The sequence below is a fragment of the Micromys minutus genome (genome assembly GCF_963924665.1).
Source record: "Micromys minutus genome assembly, chromosome: 10".
Classification (NCBI taxonomy): domain Eukaryota; kingdom Metazoa; phylum Chordata; class Mammalia; order Rodentia; family Muridae; genus Micromys; species Micromys minutus.
In genome coordinates this window covers 20,462,173-20,482,697 of record NC_137979.1, presented here as the reverse complement: position 1 = coordinate 20,482,697, position 20,525 = coordinate 20,462,173, and the positions used below count along the sequence as shown (strand labels likewise).

The 20,525-nt window shown below is 43.7% G+C and overlaps 1 protein-coding gene across 2 annotated transcripts in view; it reads right to left on the bottom strand.

Moving 5' to 3' along the window:
* The window catches only part of MYH10 (myosin heavy chain 10), a 123,546-nt gene extending 117,173 nt beyond the window's left edge, over nucleotides 1-6,373 (bottom strand). For both annotated transcript variants that reach the window (XM_080923430.1, XM_080923431.1), the window contains exon 1: nucleotides 6,261-6,373. The gene's annotated coding sequence lies outside the window, so the exon portion shown is untranslated. The remainder of the gene's footprint in view (nucleotides 1-6,260) is intronic.
* Between the last annotated feature and the right edge of the window lie 14,152 nt (nucleotides 6,374-20,525).

The window sequence follows — 20,525 nt, the reverse complement described above, 5'->3', positions numbered from 1 at the left end:
TACAGAAGACGTACAACTTAGCTTTGACCAAGCCTTTTAGGTATGTCATGAAAACTCCTCAGGACTCCATCTGTATCCCACAACTGCTCCCACTCCTGCATCTCCACCTTCTACTATCCTCACCTCTCACCAAAGTGTCCATGTGTAGTGTAATAGTTTCCAGATTAAAACAGGTCCTTAATCGGGAAGGTTAACAACTCAAAATAGATTCAGGAAGTCCCTGAAACTAAGCACATTCACTAGGCCCCTCCCTGCCAGAGTAAACAATAAGTCTCCCACATGCAGCAGAACCAAGATGCAAAAAAGACCCTCACACAAGTTGGGGAGCAAAGAAGATTCTTGAGATAAGATCAGCTACCTGGAAGGACCAGAAACCAGCTGAACTGCCTGGAAGAGGTTTAAACCAACTGAAGAACCTGGAAATGACACTCTCCAACCTATGGAGCTGCCTGCAGGCTGAGCACTATGTTCCAGGTTCCCAGCTTTCTGAGCTGTCACTCATGCTGGGGTGGCCTTTGATGATTCAGATGTCTTTGAGTAATTTCTGCTCCTGCAACTCCTTATCTGTTACTGAAAGGAACCCTAATAAAACTCATTGGTTCATCATGTTGAAATTTGGTAGTATCTATACTTTGGTCAGCTGTGGGCTCCCTGTCTGGGATAAAGTAGATGTTATGTCTCCTGAGGAATAGTTTTGTAACACAACACCATGTCTTCCATTAACAGTGTATAGACCCAAATCAAATATTCTAGAAATGATCTAACTGGTACAGAAAAAAAAGAATCATTGGTAACTTATGCCATACTGAGGAAAGGTCTGTTTTGTCACTATTACAACACACAGAGCTCAAGCTATAATTGGTTTATTTAGTGTCCACTGACTATAGGTACATAAGAGAGAAGTGAAATCTCCATGCATGTCATGGTTAAACACATCTCCTATACTTGGGCAATTAACCTTTTGGATCAAAGAACATCATGCACCTTCCTGATGTGACTTATTATTCCTTCCTAATAGCATCTTTCTAAAATCTAGCATCATATCAAATGTTTCTTACCCCAAAGTCCGAGTCATTCCAAATTTCACTGGAATGGTTTCTAAGACTTTATCCAAATCAACTCAAGAAACCAAGCTCCTACTTTTACTCTATCAAATCGCCTTCTCCCCCTGCCCCCTGCTTGCCAGAAATATTGGAGACTGTCTGTAAGCGAAAGGACCCATATAAGGCATCCTTTGTGGGTTGCATAGAGAAATCAGTCATCCAAAGTTGTAAATAGGTCATTAACCTTGAGTCTATAAATAAACCTCAAGGTCCAGGAACCCTCTAAAATGGTATAAACCATGAGGTACTTTCAGTGTGTGTGCATTTGTGCATTATTCTAAAGAATCAATAAGCACCAACAGTGAGCACTGATGCTCTTTAACCCCTGGAAGAGCTTATTTCAATCAAATAGCTATGATCCTTCAGAAATTATTTGTTACATGTTAATGAATTGCCACCCGCTCTGCTTGGAGCAGTAGGTATCAAACTGTAGCAGGCATTAGCCGCACAGAGAAGCCTTACTGACATTCAGGTTGCTGGACCACATGCCCAGAGTTCCTTACTCAGTAAGTCTGCCCCCCCCCTTAAAAAAAAGATTTATTTTAGTTTATGCATCTTGCCTGCATGTATGTATGTGTACGTCATACAAGCTTGGTGTCCATGGAGGCCAGAAGAGGGCGTCAGATCCCACAGAACTGTAATTACAGATGACTGTGAGCCATTTGGGGGTTGGAAACTAAACCCAGGTCCTCTGCGAGGAGAACAAGTTCTCTTAACTGCTAAGCCATCTCCGTAAGCCCAGCCCAAGGCTGCATTTCTGCCAAATTCTCAGATGATGCTAATGCGATTGGTCCTAGACCACTTTTGACAACCACTATTCCACACTTTTGTCTACCAACACTACCAGCAGGCACATTAGAATAGAAAAGGAAATTGAAAGCCAACATCCAAAACTCACTCACAGTCGATATGTGTGATGTGTGCTGACGTTTAAAGAATATAGACCTGAATTTAAAAAGATAAAGAGATCCCCTCCCCTAAAAAGAAAAGTGACTTTTTGTTATTAATACACCTTCAAATAGACTTGCTAATGTGTTTTACATCCTCAAGCGCGTGCGCGCATGTGTATGTATATTGTTTTATATCTTGAACCTAAATTTGCTTCCTAGACAAATAAAAGAGAGTGGGCAAGATAGAAAGTATTTATGGGCACACACACACCCAGAAGTGTTAGTGAGTTATTAACAAATCTTCCCATTGAAACTGCACAGTGGGAAGAAGCACGAGGATCAACTCAGGAGATTTGAAGGCAAATAATAGCTCCAGACACTTTGTCTTTTGGAAGTAAAAATCCATTAAAAGTGGGAAAAAAACACAATTATAACAAAATGAGTTTATCTTATTTTTATTTGGTTAAAATACAAATATGGCACTTTGGAAAGTATGCTTGTACCTGTATGTTTGCACTCATTAATGTACCTTGGACGTGGAAACATGCTTACATTTGGTAGGTAGCTATAAACTAGAGTGATTTAGCAAGTAGGTTAAGTAAATTATGGTGTTTTGGGGGTATTTTATCAATTGGGGGCATTTAAATTTTACTATGCTGAAATGCTAATTACTATGGAAAAAACATCATCTATTATGAAATTTCATAATTGCCACATGCTCCTAGTTTTGTGGGAGAAGATAACATACACACACCTTTTTGGTTTTTGAGTCCCAAGCAACTGCCTCAGAAGTCAGTATGTAGGTGAGGCTGGTTTTGAACTCCTAAAGTTTCTACTTCTACCTCCCAAATTCTAAGATGGCAGCTATGGGCCACCATGCCCAACTTCATCTATTTTTTAAATGAAGTCAATTCCTTGGTCTGAAAGTTTAGCAGTAGATTACAAATTATTTTTAACACATCCACATTTTTGCACTAAGCCCTATGGGGACAGTTAGACCTGTCCCTTGCTGCATGGTGTTGATCAGTCAGCCTGGTCCCTGGTACAGGGCAGAGAATCCAGACCTGCCTTACACAAATAGCCCCGATCTTTAAAATTCACTTCAACTTCCCACAACCAAAAGCTGTCCCTCCTGACCCAAATGCTACCCTTTCACACTTTCTTTTCAGGTCAATCTAGCAATTTAATCCCTTCTTCTCCTACTTCTCCTTGCTGCCCTTCTGGCAGTCTCCTCGACCTAGCTAGCAGTGCACCCCGAGGCTTACTTAGCAGGTAGGAGGTGCTCCTGGGGCCCTTTAATTCAGGAGAGTTCATGAGGCCAGGAAAGATGTTGTAGTTAGTTTAGTTCTTTGCTTGTTTGCCAAGTATATTGTATTTTTCACTCCACTGCACATTTGGTATTAGATCTGATTTAAGAATGGTATTTAACATGTACCACTTGCAAATATTTTGCCTTGCTGAAGGGGTACTACCACATTAAAAAAAAACAAAAACAAATAGTCTTGTTATACATCTTTAATTACATCCAGATACTGTTCTCTCTCTCTTTATGTATGTATACCAAGATCTTAATCCTCATAAGAGGGGTACAAGATAGCTTCCATAAATAACTCCATTTTACAAATGAAGAATCCAAAGAATTCTGAAAATAGACAAGTAACTTGCCCAAGGTCACACAGCAGAGGTTACAGGTGGCAGAGGTCATCATCTTAAACCAGGTGGCAATGATGAAAGTGCACTGGTAAGGGGAGGGACTTCCAAGGACAGGGAGTATATATATCATGTTATCAAATTTTAAAATCCTGTCTATCAACAATGAGTTAAAAATTGTAGGTTTAGTCAATGGGCCCGTTAGTACAATCTGGAAAAGACTTTATATTTTGAAGGGAAATGCCCACATTTAAGAAAAAAGGAATAAAAAAGAACCTCTGTAGTAGACATGCAGAGGATCTGGAAGTGCTGGTGTCACCTGAAATAATTAATTATAATTAAATCATCAATCAATATGAATGCCTCCTACAGAGTCAAAGTTCTCAGTCCTTTCATAAGCTGTAGATGACCACCCGTGGGGCATCCACCCTGGTCATTTTTTACTTCCAATGATATGCCCCCTGGCAAAATCTCAGCTTTTCCCAACACCCAAGGTAGGTATGAGCAGAGGAAAACAATAATTCAATTTTATGATCAGTGAATATAGAAAAGCAAATGGAATAATGGCAAATTATCCACCCTAGAGGATGCTTCTAAAACAGATGAACTAAATGAGAAAGAACTGCCCCAATCTGGTAGTCTCTACCACTGAGGTCATTGGCATTACAGGTCTGCACACATCTCTTCATTTATCAAAATTCTACTTAACTGAACAATCAATCATTAGCACAAAAAGCAGGATTGCTATGAAGAAGCCCTGCACTATCTTCCAATTGGTAAAATACTTCCAAAACTTGGATCTCAAACCAGGGATTTAATTTCTTCTATGTGTTAACAATGTACACCAAACACTGAAGCGTATAGTCTTTCACCCTACAACGTGCCCTTCAAATTTTTCCTCCATCACTCTCTATCCAGCCTCTTCATTGTCAGGATTCCCTGAGGAGCCCAAACACACAGCCGAGCACACATAGGTCACATCCTTTTGCTGCAAAAGCTGTGGTATATCACACAATTGCACCATATGCCTTCTGCCGATAAGGATGGGAAGAACGGAATTTAAGATGCAGAAGTAAAGAAACATAAAATGGCCACTTTTCTAGAACCAGAGACAGGCAGAGCATACTTAAACATCAAATGCACGGGGCTCCAAGAATAATTAATAAAGGCAGATTAATAAAGGAGATGGAACAATGAATAGATTATAAAGTTTTCCAGAGTCGGATACTATCAGGAATAATTAAACCTCACCCAAAGCATCCTTAGTTTCAATGTTTGAAAAAAAACAAAATCAGAATCTCAGCATAGCTAAAGTATTATATTTAGTATTATTTTATTCAGCAAAAACAGCAGTCTTTGTTCCATCCGCAGTCTGGATCTACCCCGCCTGCTTTTCCCTACCCCACCCCAACCTACCCCACCCCCTTCCATCCACCGCAGTGATCTTGCAGAGAGCTGCAGAGGCCCCAAGAAACAAGAGATAACGGTTGTAGGCAGAGACCCCGTTATCCAAACCTCACCAGCTCAGGTCAAACCCGCTGAGTGGCCACCTCCTAAGGCCCCAGTTCCCAGACAGGCCTGACTGGGGGCCTCTCAGGTCCCTGGGCCGCATCCGCCCACCAAAGGCCCACAAAGCCCCGCCAACGCCAAGGACTCCACAGCTTCAACTTCCCTCCGACCCAAATCCACTTCGATTTTATAGGATCAGAGTATGACACCCCAACTACAGAAGGCCAGGGAGAGATTCTGCGGCGAGCCATTACCAGATCACTTACACAATAAAGCGATCCAGAGGCGAGGGCTGACCCTCCCCCCCACCCCCGGCCGCTCCGCTACAACGCGCCCGGGCCACATTTCCCGCCTCGTTCTCCCCAACCGCCCAGGCCTCGCCCGGTGTCCACCTCCCGGTCCACCACGGTCCTCAGCGAGCGTGGCAAGAGGTCTAGCTCCAGCCCTCCTTCCCGAGACCAGCTCTGGAACCTCTCACCCGTCGCATGCTCCCCAGACCATGCAGTTTCAGGCCACTGGTCCCTAAACCCCACAGATCCAAGGTTCGCCTTCTGAGTCTTCGGAGAACCCCCTCAGTCGCAGCCGGGAAAATCTAACTCCGCCTAACCCACCGTGCAACCCACCCCAGGGTCCCTTCCTTCCCGCGCCCCCAGCACCAAGATCACATCCCAGGAGTCAGTCCTCTCCTAAGAGGAGACAGACACGCCGGGCGCCTCCGGCCTCTTTCTAGGGCACTCACCTCCCAAACCCACGCTTCCAGGGATCCAATGCAACCAGGAGTTGGTCCCTACATCCCCACCCCTAGATCTCCATTCTCATCCCCTTCAAGGGTCGTCCTCTCGTATAACCTGGCCCTGATCACTGAAGGGGTCTCATTCTCAAGGACCCCGTTTCCCACCCCTCCAGGGGTCTCTTCGTCTCCAAACGCTGGGGTCCCGTCACCTCCACAAGCTCCGCTCTCCACAGCCCAGTCTCCCTTTCCCAGCTACCGCCTCGGCACCGTCAGTGCTTCAGACTCGCCCAGTTCCCCAGCCCCGGTTCCTTCCTCCCTGTTCCCTCAGCCGTCCCCACTCCCCGGACGCCGTACTTGGACCCAGGCACCTCTTACCTTCAGCCGAAGATGGTGGCGCCGGCACACGTCCCCAGCAGCGACCACAGATCCAGCGTCTCCGTTCCAAACCCACCGCTGCCTCCGCCGGGCTCCTTTAGCACTGCCGCTCGCGCCTGCCCCACCCACTCCCACCCTCATTGGGCCAGCTCCACGCCCATCACCGCCGCCCCCAGACCCACTGGTCGGTTTGCGCGCCCATCTCCCAGGAAAGACGTTAGCAACCCGAACGAAGCTACCTTCCCAAGTCCGGCTCCCTCCACCCACCTGGAATGATGCTCATTGGCTCCCGCTCCCGACCTAGACCCACAGACTCCCAATTTCATAGGCTGGCACTCACGCCTGTCAAAGACTCCGGGAGGTGCGGCCGGGGCAGTGGTGGGTGATTGGCTGGCTTAGGAGGGAGATGGACAGCTGAAACTAGGAGCCAGGCGATCCCGCGAGGCAGAGGGCGCCGACCCTGATGGGGTGTACGCGCTGTGCTAGTCAAGGCTGGGGAGATGGAGGGGGAGGACAGTGGGGCAGGTGTGCCGCAGCAGAAGCCACCAGCTCCCACTGGTCACGTCTCTATAGCGTCGGGCCGCCTCTGCAACCCACTCGAGCGTTCTGCGGCCCGTTGGCTTGCCGCAGCCACTGGGTCCCTCAGCGTGACCGGCTTTCACAGAGGAATTGCCGGCCCCCGGAGCTGCCTGCAGGGGCGGGGCCGGAGCGCGGTCCTGAGGCCTGACGTCACCCTGGAGCTTCGGGGGGTGGGAGCCGCGCTGTGCGGCTCACCTGCAGTGGGGGAGGGGTGCCGCTCCGTCCGTGCGCTAGAGCTCTGTCTGTCCTGACCCGGCTGCCAGACGGCTTAGAACCCTGTGGCCGCTGGGGTCCCCCTTACTGATGCTTTTTTTCCGGGCGCCGGTCAGATACCTTCCTCTCGTGACCCGCCGCAGTTGGATGTTTGCGTGCTCAGCCTCTTAGGCAGGGCTGAGATTCCAAAAATAAAAATAAAAAAGGGCCTGGCATTCATTTGTTCATTCATTCATTCCTGTTCCCTAGGGAAAAGGAACTGGGTAGGGTTTGCAGGATTGTGGTGTTGTCATATGCCCTAGGGCCAAAGAACCGGTGGTTCTAGTGTCTTAGAAAGGTTCAAGGACTAGGGCGGAGGTGGGGGGTGGGAGGGAGACTTCCAAAATTGAAGTAAAAAATGTAATGTTTGCAGAATCTAGCCAACTCTTAATTATACGTTTATAAATATAATCAGGTCAAAAATCACAAGAGCAAGATAGAGTATTTGTTCTTACAAAAGATAAATATTTTATAAAATACTTTATTTTAAAAATGCCTCAAGATTTTTAGTATTTAGTATTGGATATGTGTGTGTGTGCTTAACCTTGTAAATGCCTGGGAAACTTCTAGGCTGATTTTTTTTTTTTTTTTTTTTTTTTTTTTGAGTGAAAAAAATGAAAACAAGGCAGGAAGTGATAAGAAAGGGTTGTGGAATTCAGAGAAATCTCCAAGGCAGCTGAATGCAGAGTCCTTCCGGGGGAAGTGAGAATTCTTTGTCCTTAGTCCAGGTGCATCTGGTCTCCACCCCCACCTGCCCGGTAGGGTGGCTGCCCCCTGTCCAGGTGTCTTGTGACTTTGGCAACACATGAAGAGTTCTATCCTTGTGAAGTCTACAGAGGAAGTATAAGTTAGTTATACAAAACATGTCAATGATAGCCCTCTTAAAAATGTTTCCGGATTTAGGAAAGACTCAGCCATCTCGAAGGCATGAGTCTAAGCTTTGTTACCCAGTGAAGTCATTTCTCAGTGCTATATTCCATGCTGAGAGCGTCCACACAAATAGATGAGCCATCAGATCTGTGGTTTCTCATGCTTTGGAACCTCGTAATTTTACAACGAACTCGGGACCACTAGCAGGAGAGAACAAGAAAGTTCACCAGAATTAAAATTCATGCAGACCTTTGTCTTGAGAGAACTTGCTAGAAAACTGTCCCCGGGTTTATTTCTAGCTCTGGAGCCTCTTCCATGTTCTCTTCCTCCAGATTATCTCCTGTCCAAGCACTGACCCGGCCTGGTCCCACTTCTCTCCTGACATCAAACCTAGATCTGGCATGATCAGAGCGAAATGTCAATGCATATCTGCTCTCTACCTATAAACTCTGCATACTGTACATTAATATTTGGCAAATTACATCTGCTCTAAAAGAAAGCTATAGGTGTGTCCTGGGAGGACTCATTTATCGAATATGTTGAATCAGTGCATGACTGTATAAAAATAGTATATCATCATGGATTAATAGATAGAGAATTGCTCTTTCTTCTATTGTACAAGTTCTCTCTGACGAGGGAGGAAACCTTTGTCTTTGTCAGTAGTAATATTAGCTGGTGGCGTAGGCTGCTTTGACTTCTAAAAGCAAAAGTTCACAGACCATTGTTTGGCAGGTCAGAAGTCCAAACTCCTTCCCTCAGGGCAGTTTAAGCGTGAGAGCTCGTTTTGTTTTGTGTGTGCGGGACTGATAGGCAGCTTTTTTTTTTTTTTTTTTTTTTTTTTTTTTTTTTTTGAATGAATTCCAACATTTGAGAATTAAGAGCTATATCCAGTGTTGGTCCTCATTGGGGGACTGAATTGAAAGCACAATGAGACCTCACTTTACACCCACAAGAAGGGTAATGACACCCACTAGGTGCTAACGAAAGAGTAAGGGCCATACCAAAGGCCAGTGAGAACCTAGAGAAACAGGAACTTTGCACTTATTTCCGGCAGGAATGTAAAACACTACAGTCACTTTGGAAAATAAGCATTTTCTTTAAAAGTTAAACATGTTGTGTGCTTCAGTCCATAATGAAAAAAAGAAGTTAAATATAAATTTACCATACAATCTTACAATTATACCCTTGGGTATCTTACAAAAAAAAAAGTTGGGGTTTGGGGGTTTATGTCCATACCAAAAAAAAAAAAAAAAAAAAAAAATCCACTGCAATGGTCACACAGCATCATTTATAGTAGACAGAAGATATAACAACCTAAATGGAAAAGAACTGGTGAATGGATACAAGTAAGTGGTAGATCCGTGCAACAGAATATCATTCAGCAATAAAAAGTACTTAGAGACACAGGAGAGCAATGTGGAGGAACTTTGAAAGCCTTATGCTCACTTGAAAAAAACCCAGACTCAATAGCACATACTGAACCATCCCATCTGCATGAAATGCCCATAAAAGGCAAAACTAAAGAGAGAAAGTAATATGGCACTTGCCTTAGGTGACATCTGGGGTCACAAAGAAGAGACGACATAGGATTTACCAGTAAGTGAACATAAGAGACCTAATTGGGTAATAAAATGTTCTAAAACTGACTTGTGGTACTGTTTGCACAACCTGATAAACGTACTAAAAGAAACATTCCCCCAGGGGTGGGGTGGGGGAACCCAACCCAAACCATTAAATGGTATACTCTGAATTATATACGTAAACATACTTCAATAAAGCTATTTTTAAAAATAAAAAGAAAGGAGCTAATCTAGACTTCCAGATTTTCTTTAAAAATGGGAAGATCTGGAAATCCAGAGACCATTTGTTGGTGTCTCGGTTATTGCTCACTTTTAGACAACACACACATTTCCTTGAGATCAATCTGAGAGCCTTGACTGTGTTTGGTAAGTGCTCTTCTGCTGAGCTACACCATCTCAGCTTTCATTCATCCATGTTTCTAAGCTTCCAGGCCCTTGGTTACTTGCTGGGGAAGAGCCGAGGATTCACACCAGATCATCCCAGAGGCATGAGGAAGGTATTTTTGAATTGAGTTGTCTCTGTGATGGCAGTGAGGTATAGAATGTTTGGGTTGGGGAGGAGGAGCCTATAAGAAGTACAGACAAACTTGTCAGTGGTGGTGATGCACCCCTTTAATCCCAGCACTTGGGAGGCAAAGGCAGGCAGATTTGTGGGAGTTTGAGGCTAGCCTGGTTTACAGAGCCAGCTCCAGGACAGCCAGCCAGGGCTACACACAGAGAAACCCTGTCTTGAAACACCAACCAACCAACCAAGCAAACAAAAGAACAGACAAGTCTATCCTGCGAACGTGCTTTGTGGGAATGGGGTTGTGTGTGTGTGAGGCTTGAGACACATACTACTGTGACATCCATTTCTTAGTCTGCCCAGGCCGATACTGCCTGACCGAGGCAAAAGGTGAGCGTTCAAAGAGGATTTTAAAACAGAAAGAGTAATGACAAAACAGACAGCTCCAATGAGCAAAGAAAGAAACTGCCAGAACTTTCCTAGGTTTTCTTAAGCTCTGGGGTTCTTAAAGAAAAAAAAAAAAAAAAAAAAAAAAAAACCAAGAAATTCCTGAAAATTGCCGATTTAACATTTCCCATCAACCACGTAGAACCTGGCTAAATCATACAGTACTTGGCTTATAAGACCTGGGGATGGGAATAGAGTTCAGAGTGTGCTTGGGATGCATGAGACCCTGGGTCAAACTCCAGAAGGAAAAGCAGACCTGATAATCGTTGACCTTAATATTGCAAGCTACACTCATGACAAATGTTTAGTGACTATCTTTTGTGCCTAGGGCCTGTGACAAATACTTGAAGAGATGACATTAATTTCACAGACATGGTCCCTGCAATCCAGTAGGAAATACGAGAAACAAAAAATTGGCAAGCAATGGTAATTGAAGAGAAGTGTGGTTTGTTTATTTTTTCAGTCTTGAATACATACAGGGAAACCTACAGGACTCTAAGGGTTCTGAAATTATGTGTAGATTTTGTGTGCACTTTCCCCCTTCCCTGCTAGGAAATCTTTTTTAAAAGACTTATTTATGTATGTGAGTACACTGTCACTGTCTTCAAACAGAAGAGGACATCAGATCCCATTACAGATGGTTGTGAGCCACCATGTGGTTGCTGGGAATTGAACTCGGGACCTCTGGGAGAGCAGTCAGTGCTCTTAACCACTGAGCCATCTCCCCAACCTAGATCTATAACTGTTAATTGCCGGTTCCCATAAAGGCCTCTGATCTGAAAAGGTTGCAAGCATACAAATATAGTCGAACAGAACTGATGTAATTATAAAGGGGGGCAATTTATTTTATTAGCTTACACTGTTAGAGACTGAGTAATCCAATGGCAGCCATCTTCATTAGAGAGACTTAAAAAACCCAGCAAAAGCCTTAGGATAGGAAGGACCTATCTATGATGTGGTACCCATCTGAGGCTAACCTCCTGAAAGAGCTCTGGAGAGTGGCTGGTGTAAGTCCAGTCTAGTCCCCACAGATGCTGGCAGCAGGAGGGAATCATCTTGATTAGGAGGAGTAGAGAATTCACAGGATGGTTAGCCTGTTCCCCACAACTTTGTTTCATTCGGGACACTAGCATGTTACACCAGGCCACCCATCCCCTCGGGCTTACCCACATGTCAGTCATCTCTGGAAATGACCTCACCGATTCATCTAGAAGTGTATTTTAGTGATCTAGGTGTCTGGATCCAACCAAGTTGATGAACTTTATGAACTACCACTGTATTGGATCGTGGGAGCTCATCAGGATCTGAGGACAAATGATTAAGACACTAAGCCCAGGACAGTGGCAGAGAAAGAGCCCTGAAAAAGTGACTTCGAGGAAATAATATTGAGGATATAACCCAAAGGATAAAATGTTAACCAAATGAATAAAGGGGGGTATTTGTTCAGGAAAGCCCAAGAGGGAGGTAGGCAGGGATTAGATCTTATCTATGTGCTGTAAATTGGAATTTAGATGGTAGAATTCAAATGGGGAACTATGAGAGAATTTTAATTTGAGGAGTAACATAATCAAGTCTGTGTTTTATCGGGGTCATCTGGCCATAGGTAGAAGATGGAAATAAGACTGGGCTTGGAGGAGAGTTCTGAATGACGGGCGCAGCAAACCGTGCAGCTAAGAGGCAATGGATTTGGAGGAGGAAGGAGCCAGCCAAGGTCAGATCTCGGAGATTGCTGTTGCAAGGATTACATGAGATATTTAAAGTGCAGAGCCAAAGTGTGAAGATGTTAAAATGCCAACCATCGCACATGAGGGTATTTATAGTGCCCGGCACAATGCAGGACACATTTTAAGTCAATGTCCTTCCTTCTCATGCCCAGTCTATGTGCGTCTCTGTAGCCTGTCATAAGACCAGCTCAGCAGACAGAGAAAGTAGCCACCAATGCGAGTCACCAATGGCAAGCCACACAGCTAATTAGAAGTTTTAGTAGCTCTGTCTAAAAAAGAAAAGTTGCATCATTTGTATTAATTTTATCAAATTCAAATACATTGAGAATATAACATTTCAATGTATAACCAGTTTTAAAAATCATTAATTGGTTTTTTTTTTTCCAATTCTAATGCTCTTGTGGATTTTTTTGCTGGTGGGTAAATACATAAAAAATATATTCAATAGTGCAAGCACACAGTCCAACATGAAGCGCCATAGCTTCAGAATGGCTGTTTTATGTATATAGAAGTCTGTTGAGATGTATAGACTTTGGGTGTGATTAGTTGTCATGTGATGGTGATGTTATTTGATTTGCAAGACTTTTTTTAAAATTATAAAGTTTTTTTTTTTTTTTTTTTTTTTTTTTTTTTTTTTTTTAGTTAATAGGAATCTGGAGAGATGGATCAGTGGCCAAGAGCACTTCCCGCTCTTCCAGAGGTTCCAGGTTTGATTCCACAGACCCACACGGCGGCAGGCATCTGTAACTCCAGCCTCCAATTATTCGACTTCCTCTCTGGCTTCTGAGAGCACCAGGTACAGGCATTCATGCAGACAACATGCCTGTGCACATAAAAATAAATAAACACATTTAAAATACATTTAAAACGACAGAATCTTTCACCTATCATGTTAAGAGCCAAAGCCCAATGGCTACTGATACTTCAGCACCGTACTGGACTGTCAGTTCATGTTGGTCAAGGTTTTTTAGAGATAGGCTTTCTCTGCCTAACTATGGCTGTCCTTAAACTCACACGGTAGTTAAGGCTGGCCGTCAGCCAAGGCTATCTTGTATCCCTAAGCACTAGCTTAAAACTTGACAAGTGGTTGATGTCTGATAAAAGTTTTCTGGATAGAAAGGTGGAAGGATGAATGGTAAATAGATGGATAGAAAAATGGACAGATAACAAGGTTCCCCTCAGCTCTGAGAAGGCATAGCTGAACCCGAAAGGGGAGAGGATGTCTGCAGTTAAGTATGGTAGGCTGCAAATAACCAAGACATGGGCAAAAGTAATACCAGAAACAGTAGAGTTGGGATAATGGATGGAATGCATACCACATAAAGAAGGTGGGAAGCCATCCTAGATGTTCCTGGAAATGCTCATCATCAAGGGCTTTGGTTCAAGAGCAACTAACTGCAATGCTAGACGTGTTTCTGACTCTCCAGTTCAGACCACCAAATTATTCACAACATAAATTTGAAATAAAACGTGTGATAACTAGAAAGCCAAATGCCCATCAGCTATTGAAAAATGAATGCATTGTTCTGAAAGGTGTAGTTATGGTGGCTTTAGTCCACAAAAATAATCTTTTTTCTTTTAGTGGTTTACACTGTGAGGAGGTGGCTAGGTACGGCTCTGTATTCAAATGCTAAATACTGCACACACACCTCCCCAAGACCTGGTTGCAGTCAAGCCTAGCAAATTGTCATTACACCAAATGATATTATATTAACTTTGCTCACCAATCTTATCTGAGTGGTTAAGTAAAAGTGGCTACAGTCAATTTCTGGGGAGAATGGAAATAGGCGGGGTTTCAATGACCAGGCTAGGGTTGCAGGTAGGAGCCATGAGGAGAGAGAAGAAGAAAAGGAGAAAGAAGACAAAAGAGCGGGGGGGGGGGGGGGGGTGTCTCCATCAGATGGAATGGACCGGGAGCAAGTGGCTACAAGAAGTGCTCCCTGAGGACAGACTGATGGGAAAAAGACTCAAACAGCAAGGAACCTGGAGTGAGTGCAGCTGGAAAGCAGCTAGCACTGAAAAAAATAAATTAGGGGTAATCACTCAGCATTTGTGCTAAAGCTGATTAAATAAATCAATAAGACCATCTCTCAATTCTTGGATGCTGGCTGGATCATATTAAGAAGTAATAGAGTTAATTAATGGCATTTACAACAACAGTACACAGAAACATCTCCAGGTTATTAAAGGTTATAGTGTCTAGGCTGTGGGTGTAGCTTGGTGCTAGGGCAAATGTATGGTGTTCCAGAAACTCCGAAAATACAATATCTGGGATTTGCTTCAAATTAATACCTGGGATTTGCTTCAAGTTATTATGGGAAGCGGTATAGCAAAGGGTTTGATGATAAACTGTTAAGACTAAGTGATGGGAACACCCATCTCTCTCAATTTTTGTGTGTATTAGAATTTCCTTATAACCTAAAATTGCAAATTAATCTTCTGTTGATGACTTGGAGGGCTGAATCTAAAAGGGGGTGGAGCCCTCCTTGTAGCTTAGACTTTTCAAAACCTACTTTATGTAGGGTTCTTAAATACTTCAACCTCCCTTTCTAGCCCACTGACCAGAGAGAGGTAAGAGAAAAAGAAGGTTAGTAGGAAAAGGGAGCTTGTGGACCTGTTTAGAAGTAGTTCCTTGAGGGTAAGTCCACTCTTCACTGGCAGAATACCAGTAGTCCGGTTCAGTAGCAAACACCAGACATGAATCAGTAATGATCCAGCAGAAACAGCAAGACTTCACTAAATCAGCAGAAGCAACCCAAATCAGCCAGAATAGCACTTGAAGTTCTTTGGCACATATCTCTCTATGAAGTGAAGACCAGCAAAGACCAGCAAAGACCAGCTCAGCTAGCACCCAGGCCTAGATCCAGGAATCTGAGTTGGCCCATCCCCAGATCTATATCATCTGCAAACAGTTGGGATGTGGGAAAGGACAGGTTCTATTTATTGATCCAGAGCTGCAGAATCTCCCTGACACAGGGCAACAACAGGATAACTGGAAGGATTCAAATGAAGATCCAATATTGATGGTGTCACAGAAGCCAGAGATCTTGAACCAGACCAATGGCTCATTGCAATGAACATTTGCAAGTGAAGATGTGTGGACAGAGGGACACACTGTGGGACACACTGACACACCACAGCTTCCACGAGGAGATTTTGTTTGTTTGTTATTTGTGGTTTTTATTTTGCAGGGGAGGTTCAAGGACAAAGGAAAGATAGGAAGGGACAGGGAGGTGAGCAGAACTGGGATACATGATGTGACACAAAGAATCAATAAAAAGTTTTTTTTAAACAAAAAGAAAAGAAAAGAAAAATGGGAGATTGCTTCTATGTTGAGAGCACTTGTTGCTCTTGTAGGGAATCCACCTTTGATCCAGAACACAAGTAACTTATGCAGCTTACAACTGTAACTTTAATTTGTTCAAGCCTTATTTTTAATGATGGTTCTTAAGTGCTCTAACCTCCGTTTTTAGCCTACCACCCACCAGAAATAGTGAAAAAGAAAGGATACAGGGGAAGTGGACCTGTTTAGAAAGGGTTCTTTGGAGCAAATCTTATCTGTGTTGTCAGGAAATCAGCAGTTCAGTTTATAGGCATCCGCAGCAGCAGCTCGATCCACTAGCAATCACTTCACAGATACACCAGCAGTCCAGTTTGGTACAGTCGGGATAGGAAACATAAATGAGCAACAGTGCCACTACCCAGCAGGGACAGCCAGGCCTTAGCCTGGGCACAAGTCAGCAGAAGAGACCAGGGGGGAATGCCAGGAGACGTTCTCTCAGTGAAGCAAAGATCAGTGAAGACACGAAGCCAACAAGCATTGCACAGCTAGCTGTACCAGCAAGCCAAGTTCAGCCCCCATCACTGTCTGTCAAGTCCGTTTTATAGTCTCCCCAAACATCAGGTGACCTCACAGGCCAGCACAGGAGTCTGTTTCAGCTGACATCTCTCTGCCTATCAGCCTGAGGCTGAGGAAGCAGCAAGAAGCCGCAGCACACCACCAGAAAATTTTGGTGAATTTCTCTCTATGGAGTCCCAACAAATGGAGCCCAACTATGCAATGTAAGGCAGACCAGCCAATACATGTGTGTGTTGTTAGCGAAGAGTCTTTCATCACGTGTCCCTCCATGTGCTTGCTTTTGCAGAACATCCTTTCACCTGTGTCTGTGTCAGCCAAACGTTTCTTCACAAATCTGCCTTAGTCTTTCACCTGTGTCCACTTTAGGAAAACATTTCTTCACCAGTGTGCCCCAGCAAAACAACATCCAACACAACTGACTTTCCAAAGAACTCTTAAGTTTCTGCTTTACACATCTGTTCCTAAAGTCCTTGGGGATCTGATGCCCTCTTCCAACCTCAGAAGGCACCGGGCAAGCATATGGTAAACATACATGTATACAGGCAGGACACTCATACATATAAAATAATAAAGTACATTTTTTAAATTACTGGACAGTGTGGCACATACTTATAATCTCAGTACCCAAGAGGCAGAGGCAGGCAGATCTCTTGAGTTTGATGCCAGCTTGGCCTACAGAGGAGTTCCAGGACATCCAGGGCTACATAGAGCAAACCCCGTGTCAAACAAACAAACAAACAAATTCAATTAATAAAATAAAAGGAAGCAAACTTTAATGAAAATAAACCAATCCCTTCCTTGTTCTTTCACACACTTCCATAGCCTGGAAGATTCATGTTTCTTGTCTTCTTAAAATCATATCACACCTCCCTCCCTTGGACATAATGATTTTTCCTGGTAACAGTGTTTTCCTGGTGTTCTCATACCCTTTTCTTTCTGTCATTGTCTTCCCTTTGCTCATCCTAGTTCCTGTTAGATCTTCCCTTCACAATTCACCAAGCCAAGTTGTTTCTACCCTCATGCGACAACTCAAAGTTCCTCCCTGAGGCTTCCTGGAATTTTCCAAAATGTCTTTGAATTCCTATTGAACTTAAAATTAGCCTTTTTCTTTCTTATTCCCATTTTCCCTAGATTAAAATAGAAGATTTTCCAGACAGGAGCTGTCCAGCCTTGAAGGCAGGCATAAGTCAGGCTTATGTCCATCAACTTTCTGTTATCTACCTTCCTAACGCGTGACCCTTATGCTGTGGTGACCACCAATCATAAAACTTTGCTGTCACTATGTCATAACTGTAGTTTTGCTACTGTTATGAATTGTGATATAAATACCTGATATAAAAGCTGTCTGATGGGGCTGGAGAGATGGCTCAGTGGTTAAGAGCACTGACTGTTCTACCAAAGGTCCTGAGTTCAAATTCCAGCAACCACATGGTGGCTCATAACCATCTGTAACAGGATCTGATGCCCTCTTTTTGTGTGTCTGAAGACAGCAACAGTGTACTCACATACAATAAATAACTAAATCTTAGAAAAGAAAGATATCTGATATGTAACCTCTGTGAAAATGTCATTTGACCCAAGGGGCTGAGATCTACAGATTGAGGACCATTGGCCAGGGCCATATAATGGTTACATTGGCTCTTGGTTCTGGAGGTTCCAGTCCAAAGATGGGTGGCTCTATTGTTTTAGAAAACTGACAAGGATGAAACATCAAAATCACAGTGTAGAACCAATCATATCACAAACCAGAAAGCCAACAGAGAGAAGCAGAGACCAGGGTCACAAAATCCTCTTCAAGGATGCGATGGTTTAAAATGAGAATGGCTCCTATAGGCTCACAAATTTGAATCCATGGTGCCCAGAGAGTAAAATGATTTTAAAGAATTAGGAGGTATGGCCTTGTTGGAGGAAGTGTGTCACTGGGGTTGGGCTTTGAGATTTCAAAAAAAAAAAAAAAAATCATTTCCAAACCCAGAGTCTCTCTCTTTCTGCTGCCTATGGATATGATTATAAAACTCTCAGCTACTTCTCCAGAATCATGTCTGCCTGTATGCTGCCAAGCTCCCCATCATAATGACAATGAACTAAACCTCTAAAACTATAAGCCAGCTCCAATGAAATGTTTTCCTTTATAGGAGTTGCCAGGGTCATGGGGTCTCTTTGCAAAAATAGAACGCTGACCAAGACAAAGGACATGACTCCAAATGCCTAAGGAGTTCTCATCACCTAAATATCTACAACACCCTCCATAGAACCATATGTGGGCCAAGCCTTTGAACACATGGGTTTTTATGGTCTACAACTGTATGTAAATCGTAACAAGTGTCCCCTCCCAAATACTTGAAATAGCAAATAGCAATTCAGTTTGTGACTGTCTGTCTACCTTGACTGCCTTGCTGTCTTACTGGATTAGTTCTAATTCCTTGAGAATTCCTACCATGCTTTTCCTACCATGCAGGATTATGATCATAATACCTTCTCTGGCTAGGGCCTTCCCCACATCTCCAACTACTCGATTTCTACCTGTCCTTAGAGGTTTACCTACAAAAATGTTCTTGCGAGAGGGCAATTGCATCTTTGTGGATTTGGGGCCAGCCTGGTCTGTTTATCAAGTTTCAGGACAGGTAGGGCTACCTAGAGAGATCTGTCTCAGAAAAACCAACAATAGCCACAAAAAAATAGTTCTTAGCAAGTCTCACTAGCAGTTGAATCCAACGTGACCCTTTCTGACTTGCAATCTCTAATACAATGCATCTCTGGGCTTCTGGTTAAATCGTTAATCACAAGATAAATGTTATAGAGTCTGTGAATCTGCCCTTCCCACTCTAGACAGACATGGGTGAGAGTGGGGTTGATTTGGAGGGAAAGGCTTATGGGCTCAGGATACATTCACGCTCTGGTCTCTTTCTTGAGACACTGTCCTGTTTCTGATAGTCAGCTTAAGTGTAGATGAGATGTTCTATTCTAACCTTGCAGGTGGTGCATCCACCATAGGTTTCTCAGAAATGTTTGCTTGTGCTTAGTCAAGTTCAACCGGGCAGAAGACTGTTGTAGTTTCAGGTTTAATAATCATGCATTTAACCAATCACCTGTTATCTAAAGTCTCTCTTTACTCAGATTTATTCTTCTTTTCTTTAAAAATTTTATTTTAGATTATTTTTATAATAAAAACATATGTAGATTTATTTGCCACATGCAAACCTGGTGCTCAAGGAGGCCAAAGCAGGACGTCAGGCCTTCTGGAACTGGAGTTATGGATGATCCTGAGCCACCACGTGGACGCTGAGGATCGAACCCCAATTCTCTGCAAGAACAACAGGTGTTCTTGATTGCTGAGACAGCTCTCCAGCCCCCTCAAGTTCACTTTTCATGGTTTTTAAAGGTTCACTTTTTTGTTTCTTTTTTGATGTGGGACCGGAAGCAGGACGTGGATTTTCAGGTGTTTACAGGTGCTGGGTATCTTAGGTCATTCACGAAACATGGATATTCAAGGCTTGGTTAAGCTCTGATATCCTTCAGCCCATCCTTAGTACTTCACTCAGGAGTGTAGTAGTCCAGGAACTCTGCAAGAATGGCTGGGTTCTTTTGATCGCTGGGGGTTTTTGTTTGTTCATTTGCTTTTGAGACGAGTTCTCTCAGCATAGACCAGGTTGGCCTTGAACTCAGAGATCTGACTGCCTCTTCCATCTGAATGCTGGGATTAATGGCATGCGCCACTGCAGCTGGCCTAATGGCTGGGTTCTTATGACAATATTCTGTGTGAGAATAGGTGTGGGGACTTGGCAGAGTATGTGACCTCTTTCATTGTTGGTCTCAGAGGATACTGTTAGATATAATCAGCCCAGAATTTGTTAACCCTTGAGTTGTTTGCCATGGCAGTGTCTAGACATTTGCCTTAAACTTCCTACCATCTAAACGACTCTTGAGCTTGGGCTGCCATGAGGGAGGAGAACCAAGTTGTCAAGGCACCTGAAAGTGAGAGGATGGGTGTTTGTGTGTCACCTTTTTATACAAGCCTGACTATTCTCATCGAGTTAGCTCATTTTCTTTGTGGAAGGTCTCAGGCAGATGGGGATCCTCCTAGGAGCTGGGCTTGGGAGTCTGAGAGACCCCTCTTTGCTTCCCACCTCTTTGAAGCTCTTGGTCTCTATGGTGACTAATGTTGTTTGCCTACTTGACAGGGTCTAGAATGACCCAGGAGAAAAGCTTCCGGGTGCACCTGTGAGAAAGTTGGTAGATTTGATGGACTGAGGTGGGAAGGCACAAACTGAACGTGGTCAGCACTGTTCGATGGCCCGGGGTCTTGGGCTGACTAAAAAGGAAAGAGTGAGCTGAGCCTGAGCTCATCTCTCTTCACTTTCAGACTATGATGCAATGTGACAAGCTGCCTCGAATTCTTGTCACCATGCCTTTCCTGCCACGAAGAGCAAGTGCCCTCAAACTGTGAGC